The following is an 18,481-nucleotide window of genomic DNA, read 5'->3' as shown; positions in this document are numbered from 1 at the left end:
CCAAAGGGCATCCCTAATTTCTCAAGGGGCATTTCCTCTCAGACAGCCTTTTCTTGTCTCTGCAAAGTACAACTGGTGGACCACCATCTCCACCAGGAAAATTACACCACCTTGTGTGCCCCCAATTGTGTGTACCCCCTCCTTGAGAGAGAGAGAGAGAGAGAGAAGCAACCTTGGATTATACCTTCACTTCTTTCTCCAGTCCTGCCAGGGCTGATAATTGTCATACCTTCTACTGGGTTACACTTAGAGCTGCATCAGTTGGGGCCATGGGGCCAGGCTTATATAAGTGTCCCATTTTTTACCTCAAAGATCATAAACTAAAAGACTACACACAACTGATTTCAAAATGTGATAACAGGCTCTTAATTTAACCTAGACATTGAAGTTAAATGGATCTAGAAAGTCGTGCTAATAGCAAGGCTGCAGAAAATAATAGAATTCCAGCTGAATTGTTTCAAATCCTGCAACATTTTGCTGCTATAGTATTTTCATAATTTGCTAGCAAAACTAAAAACACAACAAAGGGCATTGGATTGGAAATGTCAGTTTACATTCAAGTCCCAAAAAGGAAAATATTAAGGAGAGATCAGATAATTGAACAATTACACAGCTTTCACATGCTAACAAAGTAATGCTCAAGCTCTTACAAGCAAGACTCCATGAATGTATGAACTGAGAACCGCCAGATGTGCAGGCTGGTTTTAGAAGGAACAGCAACACTGCAGATCAAATTGCCAGCATCTGAGAAAACAAGAGTTCCAGAAAAAATATTTACTTTTGTTTTACTAATTACTCTAAAGCCTTTGAATGTCAATCACAACCAAGTGTGTTCAATTCTTACAGAAATGGGGATACCAGTTTACCTTATTTGTCTCCTTTGAGATGTGTATGCAGACCAAAAACAGTTAGAAGATAATAAAGCAATAACCGACGATGTGGTATGGTATATTGAAGATTTACAAATGGTTGGTGTAGTTTAATCACGAGGGTGAAGCTCAGGTGATTAAACAAAGACAACCGTGGGTAAATCATCAATATACCACAACCACTTAGTCCGTTATTGCTATTATATAATGACATTATTTAAGAAAAAAATACTTAGTTTTCTTAAATAATGGGCAGGATTCACGATGGCTTGCACGGAGTCTAAGAGTAGTGTAAGACTCCATGCAGCCACCGCTATCCAGGAACAGCCTGTATGTGCGTGTAAGAGAGCACCTAAAACGGCTCTTACACAGACAGGGCGTGGATATGCTAATTACCTCACTTGCAGCCAAAAGGCATGCAAATGAGGCAATTTCACGATTCAGGAAGCAGAAACCTGCCCGTGTAAAAGCCGTGTTATCTGCAGAAATGTACTCAGTTGATAACCGAGTACTGTTCTGCAAATAACACAATGGAGCCTTGTCAGCTCCAAATAAAGGTTGCAAATGTCCCAGGCAGCATGCCAATGGCCAAATATGTGGCCACTGGCAACGTACCCCGATGCAAAAATAAAATAAAAATGTTTTTTTTTTTTTTCGGCGATCGTAAATGTAGCGCAGCGCCGCACAAATGGGCTGCGCTGTAAAAAAGCAGAAAAATAAAAATTTTAATGCAAAGCATGAATTTACAATGTAAGGGAATAGCAGGCTGAAAACAACATGGCCACCGAGTAGGGGTTGCTAAGGGGGGAAGCTGAGTGTAAGACATGTAACTAAGCATTAGTGGGCAATCCCATGTAAATGAGTGGTAGGATAGTGAATCGTACTGTCACATAGCAAATGAGCACATTCCGTGCAGTATAGGAGTAGGATAAGGGGGGAGTAACAGAGTAGGAGATACGTGACATCACAGGGGGGACTGTATGAAAGAAATGCAGCTCATTGGAGCACAGTGGCATGTGAAAGATGTCAGTCACACATCATGGCAAGAGGAGTGTCAACAAGTAGGCAAGGGAAAGCCAAGAAATGGAAGGTGTACACTATGGATAACACCAAAGTCTCTTGCTGGGCGTGCATGCGCGCGTGTGTGCGCTGGTAGGCACGAGTAAGATAGAGTGCGTGTGTGTAAATGTGAGTGCGTGCGTTTAAGGCAGAATAAGCATGTAGGAGCCAGTTTAAACACCTGTAAGCTTGTTTGCGCTGGTGTGCATGAGTTTTAACCCGAATAAGCAGATTCTAGTCCGTCTAAGCATGTGCGCACGTGTGTTAGCCGCTGTGAGCATGTTTTCACTGGTATGAGCGTCGCTCCCCCCTGATGAAACAGAAGGAAAAAAGGAAGCATGAGAAATAGTAGGAAGCTAGCAGGGATTACTGGCAGAGCTAGCAGGTGAAAACAATCAGAATCAGGCAATTACACAGGCAGAACAGTAGCCCAGCCCAGCACTTAAAACTCTGCAAACAACAGTGTAGAATGTTTCTCTCAAGAGACACTGCAACAGAGGAGTAAGCTATTAGAAGTGAAAACTGAAAAAGCTTCACTCAGACCAAAAATGCTAGGGGCTGCCATAGCTGTTATAAGGAGACATATGCAACTTGCTGAGGGTGGTGACTATGCAAATGCTGCCGGACAACCCACAGTGAGGAGACGGAGAAGAGTGTACAGGTCCAGGGTCACCTACCAGGGGTTACATGGGCTGGAGATAGTGGAGCGCTATAGAGTGGACAGAGACCTCCTACAGCAAATTGTTGAGCTGTGCAGGCCACACCTCACACACAGAACCAACAGAGGGGAACCCATCCCAGAGGAAACCAAGGTATGTGTTGGCCTAAGAATACTAGCAACAGGTACCTTCCAGAGACCAACTGGTGATATGATGGGGATATCACAGGCATCAGCATCCAGGGTACTGCACCACTTCCTGGATGCCATGTCAGCACGTCGGTGATCATGCATATTTCCCCAATTCCGGTGAGGTATTGGCCAGCAATATGCGTCTCTTCCAGCAAATAGCGGAATACCCTGAGGTAGTGGGTGCAATAGACTGCACGCATATACGCATCAAAGCACCAGCTGGTGAGCTGGGTAGGGCCTACATTAACTGCAAGGGCTTCCCCTCCATCAACTGCCAGGTCGTGTGTGATGCCCAGGGCATAATAATGAATGTGTGTGCTGGCTGCCCTGGAAGCTACCATGATTCCCATATCTGGCATTTGACGCAGCTGTACCAGACATCTGCCAATGGGGACATCCCACATGGTCACTTAGTGGGGGATGCTGGCTACGCACTGGAGCCGTGGCTGATGACACCCATCAGAAATGCACACACACCTGAACAAGAACGCCATAATGAGGCACACGCACAAACACGAAATGTAATCGAGCGTGTGTTTGGGCTGCTCAAGTTCCGGTGCCTGGACACATCTGGTGGAGCCTTGCAGTACTCACCAACTACATGTACCCAAATTGTCATGGTATGTGCTATGCTACATAATATGATTCTGCGAAAACAGCTGCAGCAGGACCAGCATAGGGCTGGGCCAAACAGCCCCCCACCATTGCCAAGCCAATCACAGGCAGAGTGTGACTCAGAGGAGGAACAACCTGAGCCTGCCCCAGTAGGCAGAAGGAGGCATGCCCAGTATCCCTTGGCCTTGGCAAAGAGGCAACGCATAGCACATACACTGGCTCAGTAGGAACCCTGGAAATGATACCTCTCTCTGACTCACACATATAGTAAAAGGGATGCCTAAGTTGACACAACCTGCTTCCAAACATGTACAGGGAGTGTAGTATGTGCATCCAACATAGACAGCCCTGCAGCACCACCTGAGGCATGATCGCCATGTGTTAAGCAATGTAACACCATGTAGTATATGCAAACTTGATGACCCTTACTAACATCCTACCCTCACCAAGCATGATGCCACAATATGAAGACAAGATGATCAATTACAATAATTGGCTTAAGTATTGCTGTTAGTCAGAGGGGATCCAATGCGTGTCATCCTGGGATGACATGCTGAGCAAGACACGGTGCTCCACCTGCTAGGGATGGCATGCACCTATCACTCCTGGCCTTTTGGATACTGGCAAAGGCTGTTGTCACCCCCACCGTGCCTTGAATAGGTAAGGCTCAAAACACAAACCCACCTCCATAAGTATCACAAGGGATAAGAACCTAGACGTAATGCTTCCCAATGCCAGAAGTCTAAACTGCAAGATGCATGCAGTGCAAACTCTCCTTAGCATGGAGAATGTTGATATCTGTTCTGTAACAGAAACCTGGGTCAAGGCTCACAAGAGCACCCTAACACTACCAGGTTACACCTCATACCATGCTTTACAGCCCCAAAACATGGAACAAACTACAAAAGGAGAGTGACTATCAATAATTGTCAAGGATAACCACACCCCCAGGTTGGTACCACAACAAGAAGCAGCATGGACTATCCACAGGCAAGTAACAGTGGCTAAAACTGCCTCCCAGTTTGTAGCCTGCTACAGGCCACCCTCCTAACGCCAGGAACCGCACTTGGCCTACTTCGGAACACATGAAAATATCAAGGTCTCTCCAAACAATATTATATTGGGCGACTGAAAATACTCAAACATAGACTGGGAGCATTATTCTAGCTCCAACACCCTAGGCCAAAGGTTCCTAGAATTCATAAACCAAAATGCTCAGGAACAACTTACCACTCCCACAAGAGGGGTAAGCATACTGGATGTGATAATCAGCAACATGGGTACTCTATGCCCGGATGAGAAGTGTATCCCTCACTGGTAAGATCAGACCATAGAGTAATCACACTGGATATTCACATCCTGACCCCAGTCCCTGGGCAGAAAACCACAGTGAAAAACATGTGTAAAGCAAATGTTGCACTCCTCCAAACTGATGTGGAATCCATTAAAGGCCTTGTGCCTGTGGAAAATATGGGCCACACCTCAGAACCCTTTATAAATGCATTCTATGAACACTTTCAGGAATGCATGGATTATGCAATCCCAAATAAAACCAAGACCCAATCCCATACACACAGGCATCTGGCCTGGTGGACCCCAGCCATTACCAAACCATGCAAGAGAAGGAGGAAGCTACTACATGATAGAGCAAAACCCAAAAATGGAGGTAATATCTGATCAGTATTATGGCAAAAAACTATGGCCACACATAAAATCCACTAAGGCCAGCTACAACATGTTGAATCTGGGAATCTTGAGGCAGTGTTACACCTGCCCCATGTACACAGACAACCCCCTCCTCCCCCCAAGAAATACAAATATATGTGAGAGATGCAACTATTTATCCAAGCTGGAGGCCGAGCTCTCTCAACTCAGTACTGGCAAAACCAGTCAGGAGGAGAAGGTAACCACACACACCACAAACCCAGTCTCACATAGACCTATGACAACTGCAAACCAAAGACATAAACACACAAAAACATTCCCGGAGGCTCTAATTAAAAATCCAACAAATCAACAGATGCCTCCAAAGCAGACACCCAAGCAACCACTACCTCAAAACATAGCACATGCAACACATAGTTCACAAAGTCAGTGTGCCAAACAGTCACAGCCCTTAAGGACAAACAACATGCCTGATACACTTGTAATAGGTGACTCCATAGTCAGACACACTGATGTCCCGCTCACCAGACTGAACAAGGAAAAGGTTACAGTAAGCTGCCTGTTGGCCGCTACAATCCGCCACATAACACAAGCATGCAGGTCACTCCAAAGCAAGTACAAATATGACTCAGTCATTGTCCATGCTGGTGTGAATGACCTGAGACGTACCTCCCTGGACTACATGAAAAGAGACATAGAGGAGCTCTCTGATTATGTAGCCCAGGCTGGTATGACCCTGACCCTGAGCAGCATCTTACCCTTACCAAGAATGATGCCATAGTACAAACACAGAATGATCAGCTTTAACAATTGGCTCAATTACTGGTGTCATTCCAAGGGGATCCAATGTCTGTCTGCTTGGGATGACATGCTTGACAAGCCACGCTGCTTTGCCAGGGATGGCTTGCACCTGTCACCCCTGGGTTTCTGGATATTGGCTAAGGCTCTTGCCACCTCCATAGTGTCTTTTTTAGGCAAGGCTCAAAAGACAAACCCACCTCCCTAGAAAACATAAGTGGAACAAAAATAAGGGTAATGCTGCTCAACGCCAGAAGTCTAAACCTTAATATGCACACTCTTGAGGCCCTCCCCAGTATGGAGAACATCGATGTCTGTGCAGTGACGGAAACCTGCTTCAAGGCTCCTGAGAGCACTCCAGCACTACCAGGTTATACCTCATATCATGCTTTTTGGCCCCAAAACCTGGACCAAACCACAAAAGGAGGGGGAGTATCCATATTCATCAAAGATACCCACACCTCCAGGTTACTGACAACGCATGAAGCATCGGAGACCATCCATGTTCAACTAACCGTAGGCAAAACTGCTGTACAGTTTGTAGCATGCTACAGACCACCCTCTCAAACCCAGGAATCCCACTCAGCCTTCCTGAAGACACTGGAGAGTATGAATGTCTCTCCAAATACCAAACAAGGTACTCACAAATTACCACATAGGTGGTAATCCCTTACATACAGAAGAAGTAATCAGGGACCTAGGGACACAAGTGGACAGTAACCTCTCATGTGACACTCACATTGCCAAGGTGGCTAGGAAGACCTTCTATATTGGCCACCTTATCATGAAAGGATTCACATCTACATCAAGAGAGGTCATTATGCCCCTATACTCTTCTCTTATCAGGCCCATAATTGAGTATAATGCCCCATTTGGGATGTACCTTACCCGACACCTGCAGCAGTTAGAAAGACCCCAAAAGTACCTCACCAAGAGGATAAAGGGTCTCAAACATTTGTCATATGCTGCCCGGCTGAAGAAACCCCAGCTGTAGTCAGTCACATACTGCCTACTCAGAGGCGATGTATGCCCGATGTACAAGGCCATGTCCAATCCAGAATTAGTGGACATGCTCCACCTCAGAAAATCCAAATCCATCAGAGCCGTGAGAGTGACAGAGTTCAACCTCGACACATAAATAAATAGGATGTGCTGGAGGGACAGATTCATAACCCAGAGGCTCCCTACACTCTGGAACAGAATCACAGTCCATGTTAGGCAGAGCCCCTCACTGACTCTCTTCAAGAGGAATCTTGGCGAGTGGATGGGAGATCGTAGATTTACACTGGGGGTCATCACTGTGTCACGTCTACACAGAGGCACAGTAAAGTAAACCATAAATGGGCATAATATTCACAATGCAAGGGGTGGCGAAAGCCACACACACTCTGGCTAGGCTTATAAATGCCCTAGGGCAGATAGCCTAGTATGATCCTATGAACCTAAGAAGATACAAATTGTACAGGACACTAAGGATAATCACAAGGCTTTCTTAACTGATGGTAGGAACCTTGGTGGGAATTCACAGATATGCTCTGAATTACTCAAATATTACAAACAATACACCAAACCCACACACATTGCCAACATTCAACCTGACAGGTTCAGTGCAACCCCCCCCCCCCACCAAAATGCCAAATATCTATCCCAGCAGAGTGCTGGCCCCCTGACATTGCAGATGCTGAGGTAACAGCCAACATCTTCAAAGCAAAACACACAGCATCAGTGGTACGAGATAGTGTCCTGGGCTGCGTCCAACATGAACTCCAAGAAGAATGGAACACCAAATAACACTACTGCTCAATCTCAGTCTTACCACAGGATATGTACCCAAAGAGCAGTGTACAGCAACAGTGGTCCCTCTCCACAAAGGTGGTGCCTGAATGGATACTGCAAACTATCACCCCAGAATCCTGACAAGCTTGGTCTGCAAAGCTATGGAAAGGATCATCATGGACCTCAGAAATAAAGATATTGGGGACCCACAGACACTGGACCTTACCCAGTGTGGCTTTCTTAAGGGCAGATCCTGCCCCTTAAACATGTTTGACTCATTTGAAACAGTCGTCAAGGCCATTGATGAGGGGAATGTGGTCCACACAGTCTATCTGGACCTTGCAAAAGCCTTCCATACAATACCCCACGTGTTCATTATAGATAAGCTCACCAGCTTAAATATAAACCCCTATGTCAGTAGATGGGTTGCAAATCAGCTCAAGGACAGAACTGACATGGTCAGAAATGCTGCAGCCATGTCAGACTACAAACCAGCTACAACTGGCATCCCACAAGGCTCGGTCCTGGGACCTCCCTTGTTTGGTATATATTTCCCATAGGTACAGGCCAACATGGAAGGACTGTGTCTGAACAAGTTTGCAGATGACTACAAACTGGGCACCATATCTGACCCTCCAGCTGACACAAGCATCCTACAAAAGGGCCACATAGAAACAGACAACTGGTGCCAGAGCCATGTCATCAAGCTAAATGCAGAAAAGTGTATAGTCATCCCCTGTGGAAAAACAGTAAGTGCCCACCAATTACCACATAGGTGTTAACCCATTAAGTACTTTAGAAGTAATAAGAGACCTGGGGACACAAGTTGATAGATATCTTGCATTTGACAACCATGTGGCTGTAGTGGTTACAGAAACATACCATATACCCACCTAATCATGAAGGTATTCACATCTAGATCAGGGGAGGTCATCGTGCCTCTTCAGTCATCCTTCATCAGCCTCACAATTGAGTACAATGGCCCCTGTGGGATGTACCTCAGCAGACACCTCCAGCAACTGGAAAGACCCCAAAAGTACCTCACCAGGAGGATCAATGAGCTCTAACAGATGCCACGTGTTGCCTGATTAAACAAACTGCAGCTCCACACAGTGCCATACTGCCTGCCCAGAGGCAATCTGTGCCTGATTTATAAAGCCATGTCCAAGCTGGAATCAATGAACATGCTGCACCTTGTAAAATCTGAATGCCAGTGAGCTATGCACATGAGAGACCTGAACCCCAGCACTGACATAAATAGGACATGCTGTAGTGATTGATCCATAACCCAAAAGCTCCCTCCACTCTTGAGTAAACTCCCAGTACAGGTTAGCCAGAGAGTCCCTCATTGACTCACCTCAAGAGGAATCTTGATGAGTGGATGGGAGATGGTAGGTTTAACCTGGGTATCACTGTTATGTCATGGGTAGACAGAGGCACAGTATACTAACCTTGAAATATGTCATGGCAAACTCCAGTTACAATGTGTGTTGAAGGACAAACACACTCTCTTACTAGCATTAGAAATGGCATAGGGCACATAGCTAGTGTTTGTCAATGTCCACCCAAGTTGTGGAATACACTACCAATGTTGGACAAGCCTGGTTTAAGTAGTCCATATCTGAACAAAATGCAACATGGTCATATTTGCACAACTGGCCCTTAACCAGTCTGGTGTGCTCACTATAAATATTTAAAGCAGTGATAGGACTGAAACCCAGGATACTGTCCACCACAGTGAAAGTACTGAACCAGTACACTATACGATATTACAGTGTTTGGTCAGTATGAAAGGATGTTGACAACTGTATGCAAACTATCTCATGGAAACCCTGCAGGCACAGTATAATCCCTGTTGGGTTCAGACACAAAGCAGTTGGGCAGTAAGTACACAACATGACTTCCAACACACAACTATAAATGTGAAATATTGTTGAGGTTCACACACAACCACAAATGTGGTGGACCTCAGATTTCAACATTTGGAAAGCTCACAATGGGCATGCTCACACACTTTGATAAATGAGACATATGTCAGGCAACAAGCCATGGAAAGCCTGAACTGGGCATGCTCACACACTTAGCCATTTCTCAGTATAGCAGTTGGCCACACATATCTGGCATTTGTATGTGTTAAGCCAGGAACCTCCCACAATACAGCAATTTGCCCAGTGCACACAGTTAAATGACTACAGAGACACAAGTAAAATAGTGGATCCCTCTCATATTCAAACATCTTCCACAGATACACAAGTTGTTCATAGAAACAGGGAAAGCTTTGGCAATAAAGACCTGCAAACAGTTTATCAGCAACAAATATTGTGCATCTGAAAAGTAAACATATGGGTGTAGAGGTCAATACTAGGCTGTTTGCCCTAGGGAATGACAGCTTAGCCAGAGTGTGTTTGGCGTCTGCCTCCCCAGTACAGTAGGCTACTGTGCCTCTGTAAAGTAGGTCACAGGAGGCATCGTTTAAGGCTAGTGTGCTGTGCCTCCATCAAGCAGGGACACAGTGGAGATCCCAGGGGTTGAATTTGCAATGTCACATCCATGTGACTGGTGTTTGCTGGAAGAGGGTTGGCGAGGACTTATAACAGTAACTGAGCATCAATTACAGACTGAGGGTAGTCTTATCTGCAGTGTCTGGACAATTTCACTGTCAACACTTTGAAGTGATGATTTTGAGGGATTGAAGTGTCTTGCCAATACTGTTCAGAGACGTCCTCCCTCTGTGCGATATTGCTCTGTAATGTATTAGCTCCCTCCTTCTGTTGTACAGCTTATATATAAAAAGAGCAAAGAAAGGCATGGTATCACAAGCACACGAGGGTGAAGTTTCCTCCAGTAAAATCCAGCAATGTCTAGTAAAATCCACGAGTAGTAGTAGTCAGCAACCAAAATTTATTTCCATAAATCACATAAAACACTACACAGTGCTTTTCGTTCAGACCAATGTTTGAACTTCTTCAGACGAAACACTAGCACTACTCACAGGTTGCGTTTAAATAGCAAGATAATTAGTACGTCATTAAACCTTTGAATCAGTTAATTTTGTTAACTGTCTTACTTTAATACATTTAAACGATAAAACACAGTAAAAATGTGACACAGTCAATCAAAGTTAGCATATATATACGTTTACTTGTTTTTACTAAAAATACGAATTAAAAATAAAAATAAAAAATGTATGTAAGGAAACATCCTTAGTGTTGCTTTATTCACATAAGCTTGTCAATATAGTTTGAATCTAATGTAAGCGTTACCCTGAGAGACCTCTTTCTGTCAACAGCAGACTAAGGTCTTTTTCTTTAATAAACGAGTTCGCTATGACCAAGGTTGCACCTAAATTTGTTACTCCACATCTAGGTCTTTTAGTCCGACAGTTTAAAACCACTAAAAGTGTTAAAAATATATGTATGTAAAAAAGTTTTTGGTAAATTACAAAATGTATGTGTGTACATATATGTGTATGGGCCCTAAAATATGTATGTATATAAATGCCCATATATGAAAATACATACATCCTCGCTATAAAGGTTTACATATTTACAACAAATATGCTAGTTTATGAACTCATGGGTTTGATGAACCCCACCACTCATTAGAATCTTTTTACTGATGTTTAATTGTTGTATAATTTTATAATAGATTCTTACATTAGTTAAGTTAGTATCCAAATTCCTAACTAATCTTTAAGGAGTCTAATGATTTTGTAGCTTTATGATAGAACTAACTGAAAAATATGTTGAAGGAATTCTAACACTTATCCTTTGAGTGCGCTCATCGTAATACGCTTTTAAGTTTTAGAATGCAGGTGATTGAACACACCTCATTAAGACCCGGTGCTCTACATGCCATTACACGGAGTTGCCAGCTTAGTTCCTTCTTTTCCAATTCTAAGCACACGAAATTAGCAAAATAGTTAGGAAGTACTGGGCATGGTTATCACTGGACAAAGAGGTGATGCAAACTTCTAACTATGCCCCTACCATTACATATAGGAGAGGTACCAACATGAAAGAATTGCTAGAGAGAAAACCGAGAGTGGATAGAAGAAAGGGAGGGACTAAAAAATGTGGCTCATGTAGGTATTGTACCTACATGGAGCTAGCTGACAGCTTTACCATTAGGAAAGAAACCTTTTTTCTAAGAAACAGTTACAACTGTAATAGTAAAAGAGTTGTGTATCTAGCCCAGTGCGAACAATGTCCGTCTTTGTATATAGGAAAGACGGACAGACGGTTGAAAGACAGAGTATATGAGCATATTTATGCCATTACTAAAAATAAAGAAGAGAATGCACTCACAAGGCATTGTAGAGCACATATAGGCCATTCATTTACATTTATGGCCATTGATCAAGTTCAAGAAAACACTCGTAACTTGACAAATGAAAATTTAATGAGATTAGAATTGGAAAAGAAGGAACTAAGCTGGCAACTCCGTGTAATGGCATGTAGAGCACCGGGTCTTAATGAGGTGTGTTCAATCACCTGCATTCTAAAACTTAAAAGCGTATTACAATGAGCGCACTCAAAGGATAAGTGTTAGAATTCCTTCAACATATTTTTCAGTTAGTTCTATCATAAAGCTACAAAATCATTAGACTCCTTAAAGATTAGTTAGGAATTTGGATACTAACGTAACTAATGTAAGAATCTATTATAAAATTATACAACAATTAAACATCAGTAAAAAGATTCTAATGAGTGGTGGGGTTCATCAAACCCATGAGTTCATAAACTAGCATATTTGTTGTAAATATGTAAACCTTTATAGCGAGGATGTATGTATTTTCATGTATGGGCATTTATATACATACATATTTTAGGGCCCATACACATATATGTACACACATACATTTTGTAATTTACCAAAAATTTTTTTACATACATATATTTTTAACACTTTTAGTGGTTTTAAACTGTTGGACTAAAAGACCTAGATGTGGAGTAACAAATTTAGGTGCAACCTTGGTCATAGCGAACCCGTTTATTAAAGAAAAAGACCTTAGTCTGCTGTTGACAGAAAGAGGTCTCTCAGGGTAACGCTTAGATTAGATTCAAACTATATTGACAAGCTTATGTGAATAAAGCAACACTAAGGATGTTTCCTTACATACATTTTTTATTTTTATTTTTAATTCGTATTTTTAGTAAAAACAAGTAAACGTATATATGTGCTAACTTTGATTGACTGTGTCACATTTTTACTGTGTTTGATCGTTTAAATGTATTAAAGTAAGACAGTTAACAAAATTAACTGATTCAAAGGTTTAATGACGTACTAATCATCTTGCTATTTAAACGCAACCTGTGGGTAGCGCTAGTGTTTCGTCTGAAGAAGTTCAGACATTGGTCTGAACGAAAAGCACTGTGTAGTGTTTTACGTGATTTATGGAAATAAATTTTGGTTGCTGACTACTACTACTCGTGGATTTTACTAGACATTGCTGGATATTACTGGAGGAAACTTCACCCTCGTGTGCTTGTGATACCATACCTTTCTTTGCTCTTTTTACGTTGTTCTAACTGCTTGGTCCATTGTACAGCTTATATATGGCTGGTGTACAGCAGACAGGTCTCCTGTTGTGGAGGAGTCTTGGGTTTATTTGGGATAGCATGATCAATGCAAACCTTCCGGATGCTCATAGAATGCAATTGTCAAGGATTATGCAGAGTGTCCTGTATAATCCCCCAGCATGGGTCCTTTGAAGTCTTCCACCCCAGTCTTCACAAGTGCAAAGTCTGCTTTTGATAAATACTTTTGTGGATTTGATTGACAGGAACATGAGAGGAGGGGATTATAAAAATCTTTTGTTACAGAAAGAAATTAAGTGGCAGTTGAGACTAAAGTCAAATAAAGAACCAGGTTTAAATGAATATATTAATATCAAAGCCATTTTGTCAGGGAGATCTGATTTGGTATAATTGTCAATTTTTCCAAACATCTAATAATTTATCAGATACATTATTTAGAAAAATGTCAACATGACCAATGTGCATGCACCTATTATTAATTCATGTTTTGATGGCATGAATGATTTAGGATTGTGAATTATTTTTACACTAATTTTTTGTATTCAATTGCATTCAATGTACCCAGTGAAGGTTTTTAAATAGTGTGCTTTGTAACTTTAAGAATTCTAGATTCAATTGAGTAATTAGCTTAGTTCATTTTCTTTGGCATATATAAAAAGGTGGCACCAGTGAACATTTTTATCTGATGAAATTTGCTTGCAGCAAACGAAAGCGCTCATCCTGAGAATTGTGAAATAAATAATTATTTTCTCCCAGCTGCGGATATTTTGTTTTATTAGTTTTTTGGTGCTTCTGTAGATTTTGATAAATACTTTGTTTGCAGTGACTTTCTTGCCTGGGGGTGGGGATGGGATATGGATGTCCAGGGAAAGTTGGTTATGGTCAGATATTAACAATGGTGGTCTACCTCTGGTGTGGAACATAGAGTCCCCATGTTGCAGATGGTCAGGTCCAATATGTATTCCCCCTTGTGGCTGTGGTGATTGGTCCTGCCATAGCACATGGATTCACAAATTGTAGTGGCTGTAAGGTGATGTTGTTGAGGCCTGAGTAGTTCCCCCACTCAATATACCTGTACCTGAAGTTAACCACTGTAATGGTGTATGTGAACACCTTCATATCCTACACTGTTCCAAGGGAAGCAAAGTGTGGTTCCTGGATATGGGAGGGGTGGTCTGAATTGGTTGTGTTGTGTGTTACAGGTCCTGTGGTCATGAAGCATGGTATAAAACATAACCTGGCAGTGCTGATATGCATATGTGACCCTGAAGTAGGCGTCTGTTAATGGATATATATGCTATCCCCCTTACTGACAGATAGTAATAGATGTACATACCTCTTTATAAATAATGATGTCAGCACCGTATAAATACTGCAGGAGAAGAAAAGATACCCAGTAATTTGAATAGCGTGCTCCGCTAATGTGTCTCTCTCAGTGTCATAATATAGTTAGGTAGGGGTTTGAATCCTGCAAATGTGCAGTCTGTGATTGGGGAGGGGGTGGGGTTAGTGTGTGTGCAATTCTGTTAGAAAGAAATGTCCCTTTTGGCAACTAGAAGAACACACTAAATGATGTACATTCCTCTTTCTAAACACTGATGATGTCAGCACCCTATAAGTATAGCAGGAGAAGGGAAACCTCCCAGTAATGCGAATAGTGCGCTCTGCTAATGCGTCTCTCTCAAGTGTCATAACATAGTTAGGTAGGGGTTTGAATCCTACAAATGCCATGTGTGTTTTTGTCACACAGTTTGTCCATGTGTGTTGGGTGTTGCTCTTAATATTGTATGACATATATTATATCAGTAATGTCAATGCACACATGAGGTATGTGTGTGCCACATAGACATATGTACCTGTGACCTTAAACAGTTCCCATGTGTGAAGCCTGCCTCATGTGAATAGATGGAATTTGCATTACACAACTTTTTGACTGTGGTTTTTCTGTGCAGGGGCTGCGGTTGGTATGTGAATATACAGTGAGAGTAGTCTATGGTGTCATCTTACCAGTGAGGGATACACTTCTGGTCTGGAGCATACAGTCCACATGTTGGTGATGATCAGGTGCAGCATGTTTTCCCCTCTTGTGGGAGTGGTAACAAGTTGTTCCATAGAATTTGAGTTTATAAATGCTAGGAACCTTTGAGCTAGGGTGTTGGAGCTAGAGTAATGCTCCCAGTCTATGTTTGGGTAGTTGAAGTCCACCAATATAACGGTGTTTGGAGAGACCTTCATATTTCCCTCTGTTCTCAGGAAGGCCGAGCGGGGTTCCTGGGTTTGGGAGGGTGGCCTGTAGCAGGCTATAAACTGGAAGGCAGTTTTACCCACTGTTAGTTGCACATGGATAGTCTCTGATGCTTTGTGCTGTGCCACCAACCTGGAGGTGTGTGTATCTTTGACGAATATTGATACTCCCCCTCCTGTTCTGGTTCGGTGCACGTTTTGTGGCTGACAAGCATGGTATGAGGTATAACCTGGCAGTGCTGGGGTGCTCTCAGGAGCCTTGAACCAGGATTCTGTTACTGCACAGATATTGATGTTCTCCATGCTAAGGACAGTTTCCAGTGCATGCATCTTGAGGTTTACACTGCTGGCATTGACTAGCATTACTATTAGTTTCTTATCCCTTATGATACCTATGGAGGTGGGTTTGTCTTTTGAGCCTTGCCTAAAAAAGGCACTATGGGGGTAGCAAGAGCCTTTGCCAATATCCGAAAGCCCAGGGGTGACAGGTGCAAGCTATCCCTAGCAAAGCATCGTGGCTTGTCGAGCATGTCATCCCAGGCTGACAGGCATTGGATCCCCTTTGAATGACACCGATACTTAAGCCAATTGTTGAAATTGATCATCTTGTCTTCATATTGTGGCATCATTCTTGGTGAGGGTAAGATGCTACTCAAGGTCAGGGTCATACCAGCCTGGGCCACATGCTCAGAGAGCACCTCTATGTCTCTTTTCATGTAGTCCAGGGAGGTACGTCTCAAGTCATTCACACCAGCATGGACAATGACTGAATCATATTTGTACTTGCCTTGGAGTGACCTGAGTGCTTGTGTTATGTGGCGGACCCTAGCGCCCGACAGGCAGCTCACCATGACCTTCTCCTTGTTCAGCCTGGTGAGCGGTACGTCAGTGTGCCTCATGATAGAGTCACCTATTACAAGTGTATCAGGTGTGTTGTTTAGCCTTAAGGGCTGTGACTGTTCGGCACACTGGCTTTCTGAGCTATGTGTTGCACGTGTTTTGTTTTGGGGTAGCGGTTGCTTGGGTGTCTGCTTTGGAGGTCTCTGCTGCTTGGGCAGAGTTTTATTTAGAGCCTCCGAGTATGTTTTTGTGTGTTTATGTGTTTGGTTTGCTGTCGTGGTAGGTCTATGTGAGACTGGAATTGTAGTGAGTGTGGTTTCCTTCTCCTCCTGACAGGTTTCGCCAGTACTGAGTTGAGAGAGCTTAGCCTCCAGTTTGGCTATATGGTTGCATCTCTCACATGCGTTGGAATTTGTTGGGAGGAGGAGAGGGTTGTCTGTGTACATGAGGCAGTTGTAACATTGCCTCAAGATTCCCAGATTCAGCAGCTGGACCGGAGAGGAGATTGACAACTGACCTTTGGACATGCTAGAATAGTATTGGGAATTCCTTTATAATTGACAAAAAAGGGCCAATGGGGAACAGGGTACTCAAGAGGAGTTTGTGAGGGTGTAGTGCTTTTAATTTGTTAGTGCTGACGTATATAATTGCTTTAATGAGAAAGTGCCAGGTAACTTAAATGCAATGTGTTACAGGTAACTTAAATGCAAAAATGACAAACAGTAACTTTCTTTCAAGTGAAACAAGGAAATAAGTACAGTAAGCAATGCAGATGTCACTAGGGATCCACAGAAGCGCTGAAAAGCCACGTTTTAGGTGGAATTAGCGTTTCAGGGAAATAAGCAAACAAGCATACAAACAAAGCTACATTCAGCAGGCCTGGATCTAGTCTATGCTACAGCAAACAAGGTGTACCAATTTCAGTAAGAAACAGTTGAAATATGCAGGCATTATAAGCCTTTAGCCAGAAATTCCCAGCTCAGACGGGCAGAGTCCAGCCTCTCCTCCCACAAGAGTGCAGACCATGAACCTTTTTAATGTAAAATAACTGTCCTGAAGCCCAAGTGCTTAAACCAGAACTAATACACTTTTAGAATAACAGACACTGAGCCCTCAATCAGCAGTTCCCAACTTAGAAGGATGTAAGCTACCTGTCCTGCCACCACAGTATCCTTGACATTTAATGAGACTCACCCTCCTGTCATAGTTAGTTCCATGTTTTGGGGCTGTCAAGCATGGTATAAGGTGTAACCTGGTAGTACTATGGTGCTCTTGGGAGTCTTGAACCTGTTGTCTATTACTGCACAGATATCAACATTCTCCATGCAGAGTAGAGTTTGGACTGCATGCATCTTGCGGTTTACATGTCCGGCATTGAGTATCATTACTTCCATTTTCCTATCCCCTGTGCTACCTATGTAGGTGGCCTTCTGTTTTCAGCCTTACCACCAGAATGCAAAGATGTGCAGACATTACACTATGGTAATTAATAGTGGTGTACAAAACAATACAATGACAATCATACTGTTAATGCATCAGGCATGCTGGGATATACCCACAATGATATCATTACACTGTACTGTTGACAACATGATAATATTACTACACTTCTATGTAGTCACCCTGTGCATCAGCACCATGTTAACCTGTTCCTGCAACAATGTTACAGATTGCAGGAGGTGGCACAGTTTCATCATATGCACAGGGTGTGTACTTGGTATGCCTGAGTCTGCCACTGATACAACCAATCGACATGTATGTGTGTGTGTGTGTGTTAGTGAGGGACAACAGTACAAGATGGGGCAATGTTGATGCGGTGTGTGCGTGTATGTGTTAGCCCTAGGTGTTAGCATTATGCATGTGTGTATGCATGCACACAGTTCCACCTTGTGGCTGCCATATATGGGTGTTTGTGGACAGCCACAGACTGTACCTGCCAGGTCATAAAGATCACTGTCTCTGGCCACGGACACGGTACCTGTGCCTGGCAGGGGTGCTATGGACAGTATCGGGTACTAAGCCAGACTGGGTACTGTCATCAGAAGCAGTTGGTTGATGACTTGGTCTCCTAGGGCGGTCTGATGACAGCACAGACCCAGCATTGCTGGGGCTGGTACTGGCACTATGGGAGCGGCTGCGGGTTTGTTGTCCGCGACGACTGCCAGCTGCTGATGTTGCTGGCATACGTCCATGTCGACGCCTCAATCGTCCTGCATTGCCCTGGC

This window comes from Protopterus annectens, chromosome 2.part0 (assembly GCF_019279795.1).
Source record: "Protopterus annectens isolate FY-2018-M chromosome 2.part0, PAN1.0, whole genome shotgun sequence".
In the NCBI taxonomy this organism is placed as follows: Eukaryota; Metazoa; Chordata; order Ceratodontiformes; family Protopteridae; genus Protopterus; species Protopterus annectens.
This window is presented reverse-complemented; position numbering follows the sequence as displayed.